We start from the raw sequence: 15,430 nt of genomic DNA on the forward strand, positions 1-15,430 counted from the left end.
TCCCACCCTCCAAGCACAAACGCAGCTTTGGTGTTCTCAGCACACATGTTTATTTATGTTTCCTGCTCGTGTTCTAATCTCTACTCCATCACTTTGTGTGTATTATCGGCGTACTCCATCACTTTGTGTGTATTATCGGCGTTTACTGCTCAGCTCATGTTTGAGCTCCGCTACTTGTTTGGCACTCTCTCTGCCTGCTGTCTGTTTTCTTTCATTACCGGTGAGCATTCTCCCTCCAACATTAGTTCTTCATTTGTAAATAGGCTTGCAGTGTATCTCACTGCCGTCTGTTAAAAGTATCTGAGTCTTTAGTTTAACAATAGCATTTATTGGTTCTTTTAAACGTCGTGTTGTGTGTTATGAAAAAACATTCACATTTATAGTTGCCTTTGTGCTCCACATTGATTTTTGGTAATTTTTCTGCCTGTTTTCTCTCATTCCCGGCGTGATTATTGCATACGTTGTTTCCTGCTCGTGTTCCAAGTTCTACTCCAAAACTTGAACTTTCTTACGGGCATAGCCAATAGGTCTCGCTTTTGGGACCTTATAAGTATTTAGTTATGCAGCACAATATCCTTGGTGCAACAAAAACTGTTGCATAGCTAAACACTTATAAGGTCCCAAAGGCGAGACCTATTGGCTATGCCAATGCTTGTTTATGCTATTTGTACATTCAGTGCTCTCTCCTCATTGCTTCTTCCTCCTCATTTCTTCTGGACAAGTGTCTGGACTGATATAGCTGAGGAGATGGCACGGGGGAGCTATTTAGGGAAGGCAAGTGTTACCTTTTCCACAATAGGCAATGCATATGATTAAAGATGCTCATTGAATAGCGGGGTAAATATTAATACATATATAGTAATACAATGAAGAAAAGAATTAATCTGTTTTGACTGGAACCACTAATAACAATTTAAAAGTGCTTTTCATTATCGAAATGTATCCACAAAACATAAAGGAATGGACTAAAAGTCGAAATTGTTTTTTAACAATTGCCTATGTAATTTGTAATGAGTAGTGTTCAATATTCAATTTCATCTTGGTCAATAAATGTTTGAATTTGTGCTCAGAGCTATATTTATGGCTAAATGTTCACCACTGAAACACAGACATGAAGTAAGAGGCTCAACTTCAATGAATTTAGATTGATTTGCGAACGTGCTTGTTTTATAAACACTCGTGGTACGCTAAGAGAGGTTGTCTTGACAAACATGAGAACATCGGGATATCTTTTGGAAAGATAAGATCGAAAGATTGGATCTGTCTTTCACTAGGGTACTAAAATTGTTCAAACCTTCTCCAACTAAATCTTTAATGGGTACATTCATCAATGAGCGCTTGTCATAACAAAATTAAGCAAGCATATATGCCATGATCTGTCTCCTTCAAATTTACAAATGGTGGCACTCACAGAGGACTGTTCAAATCAGTGTGTCTGATGTTACTTAGGGCCATATGTAGGTTGCTTAATGCCGGTCGGTAACGGCCGAAAATTGGTAAATTTGCCGTTACCGACCGGCATTTAGCTTTTTCTAATGTAGGTGGCTGGATTTAATGATTCGGTAATTTACCGATTCGGTAATTTAAGGAATCTGTAAATTACTGAATCCTTAAAATACCAAATCGGTAATTTACCGAATCCTTAAATCCTATGTAGGGAGCACTCAAGTGAGTGCATTTTTGATTTAAGAATTCGTTATTTACCACCAACCACAAGTTGGTGGTAAATATCAAAAACCTTTAAAAAAGCAATTTTGTGCTTTTTTTAAAGTGCCATGTGGCAGACATACATGCCCTTAGGGCACGATTCAGGGGTGCAGCAGGGTGTCAATGTGACACCCTGCCACCCTTGAATATGTTCCCTCTATTACCGATGATTCGGTATTTACCGAATCGGTAATAGTAAATGGCTTCCCATTCATTCCTATGGGCCTCCAGGCCCATAGGAATGAATGGGTACAAAAACAATACTCATCTTTAGAGCACATAGGCTCTTTCAGTATTACATTAACATCATATTCCATTAGCAGTGGTAAACGGGCATATAGCAGTCCTAGGTTCCTAGAGTTGACCATGAGCCCCTTCCCCTCCCCCCACCCGTCACCCCACCCTGGGAGATCATTGTGAGTCAGCAAGCGTAAGTCCATAGTGTGAGCCACGGCTTCCATATTTTCCAAAACTTTTTGGGACAGCCCGAGCTTTATAAGTCATTTTCTCCCCTAGCATATACATATCCATACTCTTTCTTCACTCGGCCAGTGATGGACTCGGTACAGCCCCCATGCCTTAGCCAAGTCGTGCTTTGCCACCACCAATCCTAGCTGAAGTAGGGTTAACTTTGATCTGGGAGGTCTATCTCCGTGGATATATCTAACAGAACAAACAGGAGACTCAAGGGAATCGTCTCCTCCAAGATAGGTCCCAGCTCTTCTAGCAGGGTTGCCCACTACGTTTGAATATGTGAACATTCCCAAACCGTGTGGAAGAATGTGGCCTCTGTCGTATGACATCGCAAACAGTTGTGCGTGTCCACCATCCCTATGCGGTGCAGTCGAGCTCTGTCACAGCAGGCTCTATGAAGGTATTTGAATTGAATCAATCTAAGTCGTGACTTGAAGGCCACCTCCGGAGGATGCATCAGCGCCATTTCCCAATCCACATCCTCTATCTCTCTGAGATCTAATTCCCATTTTGCCCTCAACTTCTGCAAGGAATCCGGCTTATTATTGATTATGGTTCTATGTGTCCATGAGACTGCCTTTTCCCAGATCTCACCCATCAGGAATCGACCCTCTAAAGGTGCGTTTTCAAGGATGTCATTGGTGTCTATGTGTAGTGCCCGCCACGCGTGCGCCAGCTGTAAGTACTTATAGCGTTGGGTCTGATTCATGTCATACTCAGTCTGGAGATGTGAGAAGGTTACCAGCTCCTTGCGATATTGTATGACCTTTAGTTGTGAGATGCCCAACAAATCCCATTTCCGGAATCCTCGCAGTTTCGCAATTTCTTTAAGTCATTTTCCTACCCAAAGTGGGGTTTCCTTGGTCACCCGGTTGTCCCATTTCATCTTCCTTTCTGCCTTTTTCCATGCCGCTATGACGATCCGTGTAGGTGTTAGGAGTTGTGCTGAGCCCCTCCCCCATAGATGTAGTGCACGTTCAAGTGTGTACGTGGGGTGGTCCCTCTCCACAACAATTAGATGAGTTGCCCAATAGTATGCCCGAAGATCAGGTAAGGAAATGCCACCATTACCTTGGTTGCGTAGCAATGTCGCAATCGCTATCCTCTGCGGTTTCCCGTCCCAAAGAAACGTCCTCAGTGTGTCATCCATTTTAGTGAACACTTCATCAGGTATCAACCCATAAGTGTTTTGCAGAACGTACAAGAATTGCGGAAGCACTATCATTTTATAAAGCGCTCCATCTCTCCACGTCCACGCATAACTCCTAAGTACTTTATGCCCTATGGGGCTAGCTGAAGTCGGCTTGGGCAGGCATTGTACCCACCTCTCATGCCCAACGGATAGAGACATAATTTGTCCCAGTTATTTTATAGCCTGCATGTGCGCTGTAGGTTTCGCAACTTTCCATAATAGTAGGGAATGTCGTTTCTGGGTTTGTGACATACATCAGTATGTCGTCGGCATATAGAGAGATGAGCTCATCCAAATCCTCGTTCTCACTTTCCCGGAATCCTGTTATGTCGTGGTGCGCTCGGATGACACATTCGAGGGGGTCCAGAACCAAAGCGAAGAGCAGAGGTGACAGGGGGCATCCCTATCGAGTGCTCCTACCTATTGAGCATTACCGCGACACCACACCATTAACTTTGGTTCTGGCCAGGGGTCAATCATAGAGAACGGCGATCTATCGCCTGAATACCGGACCAAATCCAAACTCCTCCAAAGCAGACATAAAAAAGGGCCAATGAACGGTGTTGAATGCCTTCTGAGCATCAAGGGACAGAATGAGATGTGGGTCTTCCCTCGTGGTCACCACCTCTAGCCAATTGTGTAACCTCCGAAGGTTGAGCCTCATTGACCTCTTTGGCATAAAGCCAGACTGGTCCCGATGGATGAGACCAGCAATTACCACGGTGAGCCTGTTGGCTAGTATTCTGGCCAGCATTTTGGTGTCCATGTTAATAAGGGAGATAGGTCAGTACGAGCTACACTTCTGTGGCGGTCTGTCCTTCTTAGGAATTACCACAATCGTGGCCGTCCGCAAATCTCTGGGGAGACTGCCCGCCTCGTGCGCCACTAAGTATAATTGGAGGAGGTGGGGGCTAAATAGAGTCACGTTCTGCTGAAAAAATTCAGGAGGGAGCCCATTAGGACCCGAGAACTGCCCAGTTTTCAACTGGCCGATGGCTGCTATAATTTCCTCCTTTGTAATCTTTTCATCCAATGTCTGTGATTCACTATCTGTTAAATTAGGAAACTGTATTGTCTGAAGATATGCCTGAATTTGCATCGGCTCTGCCAGAGCACGTTGCGTGTAGAAGGTCTCGCAATACTCCGCAAAGGCGTTCGCTATTGCACCGGGAGTTACATGAGTCTGGCCGTCCTCTGTCTGTATCAGGGTCATCCACCTACTATTTAGCTCTTTTTTGCTAAGGCATGCGAGCAGTCTACCTGTCTTGTCACCTGTGTCGTACAGACATCAATGCATGGCTTGTATCGCATGTTGCGCTTCTTTTTTGGCCAACGCAAAGTATTCCCGTCGAAGTAGTTGTAATCTGCGTAACAAGGAAGGGTCGTCACTCTTGATGGCTTGTGTTTCTATCTGCAATAGTTGGGATTCAAGCCCTGCAATCCCTTCACCTTCTTTCCGCTTTTTATGGGCTAGAATGTTCTGTAGGTAGGTTTCGCAACTTTCCATAATAGTAGGGAATGTCGTTTCTGGGTTTGTGACATACATCAGTATGTCGTCGGCATATAGAGAGATGAGCTCATCCAAATCCTCGTTCTCACTTTCCCGGAATCCTGTTATGTCGTGGTGTGCTCGGATGACACATTCGAGGGGGTCCAGAACCAAAGCGAAGAGCAGAGGTGACAGGGGGCATCCCTATCGAGTGCTCCTACCTATTGAGCATTACCGCGGCACCACACCATTAACTCTGGTTCTGGCCAGGGGTCAATCATAGAGAAGGGCGATCTATCGCCTGAATACCGGGCCAAATCCAAACTCCTCCAAAGCAGACATAAAAAAGGGCCAATGAACGGTGTTGAATGCCTTCTGAGCATCAAGGGACAGAATGAGATGTGGGTCTTCCCTCGTGGTCACCACCTCTAGCCAATTGTGTAACCTCCGAAGGTTGAGCCTCATTGACCTCTTTGGCATAAAGCCAGACTGGTCCCGATGGATGAGACCAGCAATTACCACGGTGAGCCTGTTGGCTAGTATTCTGGCCAGCATTTTGGTGTCCATGTTAATAAGGGAGATAGGTCAGTACGAGCTACACTTCTGTGGCGGTCTGTCCTTCTTAGGAATTACCACAATCGTGGCCGTCCGCAAATCTCTGGGGAGACTGCCCGCCTCGTGCGCCACTAAGTATAATTGGAGGAGGTGGGGGCTAAATAGAGTCACGTTCTGCTGAAAAAATTCAGGAGGGAGCCCATTAGGACCCGAGAACTGCCCAGTTTTCAACTGGCCGATGGCTGCTATAATTTCCTCCTTTGTAATCTTTTCATCCAATGTCTGTGATTCACTATCTGTTAAATTAGGAAACTGTATTGTCTGAAGATATGCCTGAATTTGCATCGGCTCTGCCAGAGCACGTTGCGTGTAGAAGGTCTCGCAATACTCCGCAAAGGCGTTCGCTATTGCACCGGGAGTTACATGAGTCTGGCCGTCCTCTGTCTGTATCAGGGTCATCCACCTACTATTTAGCTCTTTTTTGCTAAGGCATGCGAGCAGTCTACCTGTCTTGTCACCTGTGTCGTACAGACATCAATGCATGGCTTGTATCGCATGTTGCGCTTCTTTTTTGGCCAACGCAAAGTATTCCCGTCGAAGTAGTTGTAATCTGCGTAACAAGGAAGGGTCGTCACTCCTGATGGCTTGTGTTTCTATCTGCAATAGTTGGGATTCAAGCCCTGCAATCCCTTCACCTTCTTTCCGCTTTTTATGGGCTAGAATGTTCTAGGCCCTATCCCGAAATACGGGTTTGTAAGCCTCCCATAATGTGATGGCAGAGTCCACTGACCCCACGTTCTCACGAAAGTAGAGTTCCGTGTCCACCCTGATTTCAATAGCTACCTGAGGGTCCCTTAACTCCCATGGATTGAGCTTCCATTCCCTTGCCAGATGTTGTATACGGATACCCACTGTGAGCCACAGAGGCGAGTGGTCCGAAAGGCCTCTTGCCAGGTATTCTACCTTGTGTATCTCTCCTAGTTCTCCCACTGGGGCCAGTAGGCAATCTAACCGTGAAAGGGCTTTGTGAGCACCTGAATAAAAGGAATAGGCTCTGGTCTGGGAATGTTGCCTACGCCATATGTCCGTCAGTGTGTCTGCAAACCGATTAAGCGGTGTCTCTTTCGGGCCTCCCGTTGGGACAGTCGTACGGTCCAATACGTAATTTAAGTCTCCCCCAATAATGTGTGTGTCGAATCCCGCTTCCAGCCGGACCGCTGCAAGCTTCTCCAGCATTATCAAGAGACATTCTTGATCTGACACCACACATCCTATCCACATAGAAGTGCGACATCATCCCGGTGGATCGGAATACAGGGTTGAATGCCAAATTGGATACCCACGCTGAAAAAGTAATCGAGGACATGAATAACTTTGTCTTCACTCAACTCTCAATGCACCCAAAAACACTCGCAGGGTCTCAATCCGCCCTATTGTTCACTATGATCCCAGAATAACAGATATCAGACTACAGAGGTGTGCTTGGCATCAAACGTGGTCCACAACTAATCCATTTGCAACCCATTGCAAGAAAGAAACAAAACTTTAGAAATACCAGCACATTCACCAAGGCTCTGTTAGATTCCAACTTTGAGCCCGACAGACATACCTTACTGTCCAGAAATTAAGGTTATGATTTCCCTCACATAACTGCCCACCCTCAAAACCCATAACCCCAAAATTAATAACAAGCAGGAGGACAAGTGGTTCAACAATCAACCCCAAAGCACAAAACACAAGCAGAGTGTCTGTGAAAGATGATGAATCAAGGTAATACTGCTGATTAACCAAAAAGGGTTTAAGATCCCAACACAACCTGAGTAAAAGCAGAGACAGTCTTTTTAGACCAATAACAATATGGTTTCAGGGAAGAGCACGGAACAGAAACTGCATTGGTTATGGCAGCAGAGGGACTCAGGAGTATATTAGACGCAGGAGGGAAGGCCGCCCTGATTCTATTGGATCTCTCGTCGGCCTTCGACACTGTGAACCACAAGATACTCTGTGCTCGTCTAACAGATTTGGGGCTTCAAGACTCTGCACTCACGTTGATGCAATATTTTTTAAGAGACAGATCCTTCTTGTTCAAACTGGGAGATTTTACATCCAAATCCTTTAACTCTCCTTGTGGAGAGCCTCAGGGTTCCTCCCTTAGCCCCACGCTTTTTAATGTTTATGTTGCTTCTCTGGCAGAGATTATCAGGCAGTGTGGGTTTCTTCCGGGATCGTATGCTGACGACACCCAAATATTGGTGTCAGTTGCAGGCCATATGGAGGAAACAGCTGAGCGATTCAATGACTGCATGACACAGGTAGATCAGTGGATGCAGCTAAACTGCCTGAAGTTGAACGGTGAAAAAACCGAGGTTCTGCCGTTGGGATCAAAGACAGACTTTTGGTCTCCCAATTGGTGGCCGTCCAGTTTGGGCGACTGCCCAAAACCAGTGGGCAAGGTTAAAAATCTAGGAGTCATATTTGATAACAAACTGACTTTTGACGCCCAGATAAACAACCTCCCTTCGACCATCTCTTATAGTTTAAAGATGATTAGAAGAGTCTGCCCATTCATTCCCCTCGATTCACGCAAAACGTTGGTCACGGCATTGGCCCTGTCGAGACTGGATTATGGTAATTGCCTTGTATGTAAAGATCAAAGCCAAACATCTCTCAAAACTCCAGCGCCTACAGAATGCTGCTGCAAGGCTGGTCCTCGACATTCCCTGATCTGAGCCAGTTGGACATAGATTGAGAGCCCTCCGTTAGCTACCTATGGAAAAAAGGATTATGCTCAAATCACTGTGCCTGGCCTTTAAAGCCTTGCATGGGGCAGGACCACAGTTCTTGAGATCACACCCGAAATGGTATGTGCCGACCAGAAGTTTGAGATCAGCCCACAAAAAATTTCTACAAGTCCCTAGGTTTAAGCAGGTGAGGTGGGGAGGGAGAAGCTTTTTGTTGCGGACTGCCAAAATCTGGAATTTCCTCCCGATCACGATAAAAAGCAGTCCTTCACTTTTGCTTTTCAGAAAAGCCATAAAAATGTGGCTTTTCACCTGTTGAGGCAGCACACTACTCTTTCCCAGGAATCCTCTGTGCATCGGACCCAGTGCCAAGACGCCTTCGGGCAATTGCGTCCTTTATACATTTCGAATCAAATCCAAGTACTGGCCAGCAATGCAGAGATTTTTATCACAGAACTGCTTCTGGTCTACAATGATCCGAAGGCCCGTTCTTTGCTGCAAAGATCTCTATAAAGCATTGGCAATCATATGCTATTTGTTAGAAATAAAATAGAAACAACAGAATGACAAAGGTGTTCCTGCCAGCAGCAAAAGTATCACGAAAGCGCAATATAACAATAAGCTGCTGTGGGACTAGCAGGGAAGAGCCACTTGCTTCTCAGCACAGCAGACAGATGTATGCTTTGATAGTGTTCTTCTCAGCAGGACCTAAAACTATCAAATACATAGCTTTGCAAGAGAGAGATGTACTGGGATGAGGAGCGCAAAAAGAAAAAAGTTTCAGAGCAAACTAGGTCCTACTGAGAGGAGGGAAACTGGAAGAGAAGGAAGGAAAACACGTGGGCACCGATTCACAGAACTAACTTAAGACACAATCCTAAACTTACTACTTTTGGTATTCACAGAAGGCATTTAGTAGTAGTAAAGTTAGGATTTTGTCTTAAGTTTGACGTAAGACAAACTTAAGACAGACTTAAGACAAAATCCTAACTTAAGTCTGTCTTAAGTCTGTCTTAAGTCTGTCTTACGTTTGTCTTAAGTCAAATTTAAGACAAAATCCTAACTTTACTACCACTAAATGCCTTATGTGAATACCAAAATAGTAAGTTTAGGATTTTGTCTTAAATTAGTTCCGTGAATAGGGCCCAAAAACATGTGAGGAAAATGTCAGCTACGTCGAGCACTAAAACCAATGAAGTTGCGAGGTAACTTCTTCTGTGTGCTGTCTCTTACTAAAATAACCGAAAAGCACCTGCCCAGCTCTTACTACCCTCCCATGTACTTTCTTCCTGCTCTTGATCCAGGAGTCTTTCCTACTGCTTTGCCTTCCCACTCCCCGCGGGACGGTTTACCACTTTGTTCATTCATTCAACGGTCATCTCTGCCATTTCTGTCAAATCTTCATCCTCCAAGGACTAAAATAATTACTGTCAACTTTATTAACCCTCTTCCTTCTCAGAACCTTTCTACTTGCCTTCTAAATTGGGTCCCTCATATTACCAAGCTCCCCTGGTTATCAACCACTCCCAACCATTCCTTGTTAGAATCCTTTGAATACCCGTTAATGAAGAATTTTAACAGCATATCAACTCCACTCAGGTGCTGCTTTATTGGAAAAATCCAACACAACATTTCTTCACCAGTTGAGGAGCAAGCACAAAGACACAGGATCCCAAGATCTACCAGAGCTGCTGTACCCTTTCCACACCAAGAGTTATCGCGACATACACCTTTTAAATCCTGAGTCCCCTGTCTGCCTCCAGCCCGCATTAAGTTAGTGTGAGGTTGGCACAGGGTTCAGAGACGCGGCAGATCACATCTCTCCTGATGGGTTTGGAATGCACATTTAGCAAATCTTGTCAAGAGAGAAGGGATGGTCTCTGTTCACAAAGGATGGAGCAAGCGGAAGGTACTACGAATAATGAGGTAGATACGCAGAAGACGAGCACTAAGGGGATTAAACAATTCCCATTATTTTGGAAAAAACATATGCCGCAGGTCTCCCTGCCTAATCCCTCACCAGATTCCCAGACTACAAAAAACATTCAACACTCCAGTGATTTGGTGGCCACGTCAGAGAGCCCAGGCTCGGGTTTGGGCTTGGATATAAGCTTGCAAGATAAACTCAACAGGGTGGGTTGCCACGCTCAAGCCTCTCTGATTAATTTATCAGAAGCCTCCAATGTACAGGATGACTCTTGCTTGAGCTCCGTTAGCCAGATTGGTAGGCCAATGCCCAGTCTCCCTGATGGTGTGGTGGATTAGTCAAGCGGGCTACAATCAGACCCCGTGGAAAACTCTGTACATGATGCATCAGCATCAGTTCTATTGTCCTCTGGTCAGCAAGAGAATACAACGGCAGCAGATCTGAGAGCTCCTCCCCCTGTCATGCCTCCGTCTCAAGTTTCGGCTTCTTCCATTTCTCCCCTTCATGCTGACGTCGACGTCAATGCCAAGGCTAATGTCAATTTGACATTGATTCCAATATATTGATGGATAGCACGGGAGAATTTCAGATGAGTATCAAGGACATGCTGAATTTAATCTTGGATGAAGTGCAGGACTTGAAAAGGGTCCACAAAGCAGAACTGGCTTTTCTCAGCTTACGTTTGGAGAAAATTGAAAACACTATGGGGGGCCTTCCAATTAAGCTTCAAGAGGCAGAGGAAAGAATTTCTCTTTTAGAAGATCAACTTGTTACTGTTTTGAAAGAGGTTAAAGTGGCGGCCAAAAGTAAACAGACAATGGAACTGAAACTGGAAGAGTTGGAAAACCATTCTCGTAGATCGAATCTCCGCTTGGTTGGTGTCCCCGAGGGTTTGGAGGGGCCCCAACCTCTGAGTTGGGTCAATAAATTCATCAAACAGAAGGTTATGCCTGAATTTCAAGGGGACCTCATAATAACAAGAGCTCATCGTGTTCCACCGCAACCTTTTCCGAACTCAACTCTGCCGCCTACGATCTTGATAAATTTTGCAGACTACAGTATTAAGGAGGCAGTCCTTACAAAAGTCTTTTAACAAAGACAATTCTCTGTCAATGAAACTACAAAATGTCGTATATTTTCAGACATGTCCGCTTCTGCGGCTCGGCGTTGAAAAGAATTTGTCAAAATGCTGCAATTGTTCAAAGCGAAGGGTGCCCGGGCCTCTATAGCCCAGCAATCCAAACTAAAAGTCCTGTTGAAAGGGAAATTCTTTATGTTTACCAACGTCGAGGAAGCTCCGGGCCTTTTAGATCAGATTTCCCAGAACGGTTAAGGTTTGAATAATGAAGTGTCAGGATTGTAATGGAAATTGTCATTTAAATAACTTCCTCTTTTTCTTGCTTTTCTTTTTCCTTTTTCCTGGCTCCCTTTGCCATCACTTAGTGTTCTACAGCTACAGCTGGATTGCCGGTTAGCTGTTGAGGCCTGGGTTTAAGGGGAATAGCTGGTTCACTGTTCTGGTGGGAGGGGGTCAGAGATTACCAGGGTGTAAAAACATGACACCCGAATTGAGTAGAGGTAGGGGAGAGTGGCGGGTTTGGTGGAGGGGGGTTGTCCACTTTCCTGGGTGGGGTGGGGTTTGCAACGGGGAAAAAAATGAAGCTAGTTGTTTGTTTATATTTAATATACACTTTTGTTTTTAATTAGTTTTTTTTTCTTCATTACTGCTCTTCATCATTAGAAAAGCCACTACTGCTACTGATTAAGTATGGCTAATACATCAACTTTAAAAGTAGTTTCCTTTAATGTTAATGGGATTAATAATAAAAGAAAGATGCGGGCTATTGAATTATGGTTAAAAACTGAAAATCCAGGGATTATTCAGGATATAGGGGGCTCTCAACCTCTTCGGTATCCCTTAGAGGGACTGCCATATTTGTTAATAAGAATCTACAAGCAGAACTTATTAACTCTGGGAGCGATCCATATGGGAGATGGTGCTGGGCCTCCTTTTCTTTTAGATCCAAACCCCGTCCTCTTACATTCATGAGTTTATATGCACCTGTAGAGGATAATATGAAAACTTACGAAGATCTTTTATTAGCATTGATCAGGGTACCGGGGGATTTAATTTTGGGAGGGGATTTCAATATTTTTATGGATCCACGGTTAGATTCAACTGTACAGGGGAAAAGGCAAACAAAGCCTAGATCTTTGAAAGTTTTGAAATACTATGAATCTGTACTGAATCTACATGATCCATGGCGTTTAGCGTTTCCTTCCCAAAAGAGATATACGTGTGGATCTGGTCGATTTTGCTACTCCTCTCGCATCAACTTCTTTTTTATCTCCCAGGGACTAGAGTTTTTGCGGCAAAAGTTTTTCTTTAACGCATTCTCGGACCATGCAATGCTGACCTTAGAAATACAGTTGGGTGGAGGACTGAGAACCTCCAAACGCTGGGTCTTTAATAAGCAATATTTGAATGATTAGGAGTGGGTAAAGTCATTAGATTTGGAGCTTAGGCAATTCTTAACTCAGAACATCACCTCTGCCGCTCCACATATAGTTTGGGACTCAATGAAAGCATTTGTACGGGGGTTATTGATAGGTAAAGACGCAGCTATATCCAAGAAGGCCAGATTGGAAAAGGTTCAGCTCGAAGATAAGATCCACGCCCTTAATGAGATCTTCTTAGAGGCCCCTACTATTTCTAATAGAAAACTTCTTGATCAGGCTAAACGCGAGCTTAGCACTGTCTATAACACCCAAAGCGAGATCTTCTTTCAACGCTTTCAGCAGAAGGTTTATGAAGAGAGCAACTTCACTGGCAGGCTTTTGGCGTGGCAGGCCAAAGAGCAGGCAGTAGCAAATCAAATTAAAGCGTTAAAATGTCCCCTGACAGCTGTTCCTACACAAGACCCAGGGAAAATAGGGGATATTATGAAGACCCATTATGAAACTATCGATGGGGAATCACAAAGGGTAGACAACCAAAGACTGACCAAATTTCTTCATGAAAATCCATCTGTAACCCTCTCCGAAATAGATAATCAATCGATGGGGCGCCCTTTCTCTCTATCTGACCTCGAGGAGGTAGTAATGAGTTTGGCAAATGGCAAGGCCTGCGGACCGAATGGATTGCCGGCAGAATTCCTTAAGGTTTTTTTTGGAGCACTTTCAGATTTTTTTTTGGTTTTGAATAATTCATTACTGGAAGGGGGGTTTGTTCCTGAATCTTTTAGACAGGGGAATATTGTTAGTTTTCTGAAGAAAGGCAAGGATACGAAGGATCCCAGCTCTTATCATCCAATTACGTTGCTGAATATAAAATCGTAACAAAACTTTTATCCTGTCGGTTCAACACATTTGCAGCACATTTAATTCATCCCGTTCAGAATGGGTTTTTAGAAGTAAGGCAAATGGCTACTAATACCCACTTTCTCGTAGAAGCCCTGGACTTTTTTGAGGGTCGGAAAATTCCGGCTCTCATTTTGCTATTAGACGCCGAAAAGGCCTTTGACCTTGTGGTTTGGGAAACATTATGTTTAATTTTACACTCTTTTAATATCCCAAAGTCACTGATATTGTTAATTCAGAGCCTATATAAGAATGCGATGGCCAATATAATTATTAATCCGGAAGTTGCAGGGTCCATTGCAATTAAGCGAGGTACAAGGCAAGGTTGCCCTTTGTCCCCCGTGCTATTTGCGTTTTTTATCGAACCCCTAGCAACTGCAATTCATAATTGTACTGATATTTCCCCACCAATTTCAGCTATGCCCAAAATAAAACTGTATGCCGACGACATCATGCTTTTAATTAAGCTCACTGTCGAGGCGCAATCCAAGGTATTTGAATTGTTTGCAGACTTTGAAGCTTTAGGGGGGTATCGTATTAATAAGGGTAAGACGGAAATTATTCAATGTGGGAGTGATGTTTTAAATTTACACCCTGATCTTCGAGGCTCTGTTAACTTTAATCCAAAAAGATATTTAGGAATATTTTTCTCTAACCTTATTGATGATCTTTACAAATTGAACTTTATTCCCCTGATAAAAAGAGTTAAAAGGCTATTCTCCCGGTGGAATCTACTTCCCTTATCCATCATGGGACGAGTGGCTTTGATAAAAATGTCTGTTTTACCATTATTTAATTTTTTGTTTGCTTCAATTCCGTGTATTTTATCCTTTTTTTCACAGGTAGAGTCAATGTTTACAGCTTTTATATGGGCAAAGAATGTTCCACGTCTTGCACTTAGCACTTTATATGAAGATCTTGATCAGGGCAGATTAGCACTCCCCAATCTCAAGGCCTACTATGATGCGTACTTTGCACAATATTTATCGAGGTTTAAGCCTGCGCCACAAGTCCACTTCTTTATTAACATTTTTATTAGTCTCATGTGTGAGGAGAGCCAAATCCATTCTCCGCTGTTGATGCATAGATTGCCAAAGTTGGTCCGCTATAAGAGCCTGCAATGGCTTTTTAAGAGAAGACCGGCTTTTTAAAAAAAAAATATTCAATACCTGCAATCAACTCTACTACTTTGTTAGAAGAGATTCTCCCCCTTATTGGTGTTAGACAACCCAGCTGCCTGGCCGTAAAATGGGCGGAAGCGGGATTCTTTAAAATTTCTGATTTTATACGGGATGGCAACTGGGTGTCCATAACAGATATGCGTCAAGTATTAACCAGTGATTTTATTTTAATGAATTCTTATAGTACTCTATTTAAATATCTAGATGAAATCAATACTATCTCCTTTTTGGCGCAGAATCAGTTGGTTGAAAATCTGTTAATAAAGGCTTCAGGAAACCTGGAGCATGGAAGAAATATCTGATCTCAGTAAGTGGGGTTGATGTCGAATCTAAAGCTTTAAGGAAATGGTCAAAACAGGAAAATTATGAAATGTCTCCCCATATCTGGACCACTATTAATAGGTTGAATTTCACCTCCCTAAGAGGGGCAAATTGGCATAGGATGTTATTTTTTAGTAAATGGCTTTTGTATAGAACGCCCTGGCTAAAATGTACCCCAATCTGTCTTCCCAATGTTTTAGATGTATGAATTTCCCTGCTGCGAATTGGACTCATATTATGCTCTGCTGTCCAAAGATTAATGCATTCTGGGCAGAGGTTTTTATTTATCTAGAAAAAGAATGCAATTTGCAGTTGAAAGTAAACGACAGGTTAATCCTATTTGGATTTGATCCGGACCTTCAGTTTGCTGATCCAGTAACTAGATTTCTTTATATAGGTATGGCGATTGCGAGATCACTGATTCTCCAAAACTGGCGTTCCGACTCAATCCCGTCAGTTCTGGAATGGGGGTGCAAGATGAGA

This window comes from Lissotriton helveticus, chromosome 9 (genome assembly GCF_964261635.1).
Source record: "Lissotriton helveticus chromosome 9, aLisHel1.1, whole genome shotgun sequence".
Taxonomy (NCBI): Eukaryota; Metazoa; Chordata; class Amphibia; order Caudata; family Salamandridae; genus Lissotriton; species Lissotriton helveticus.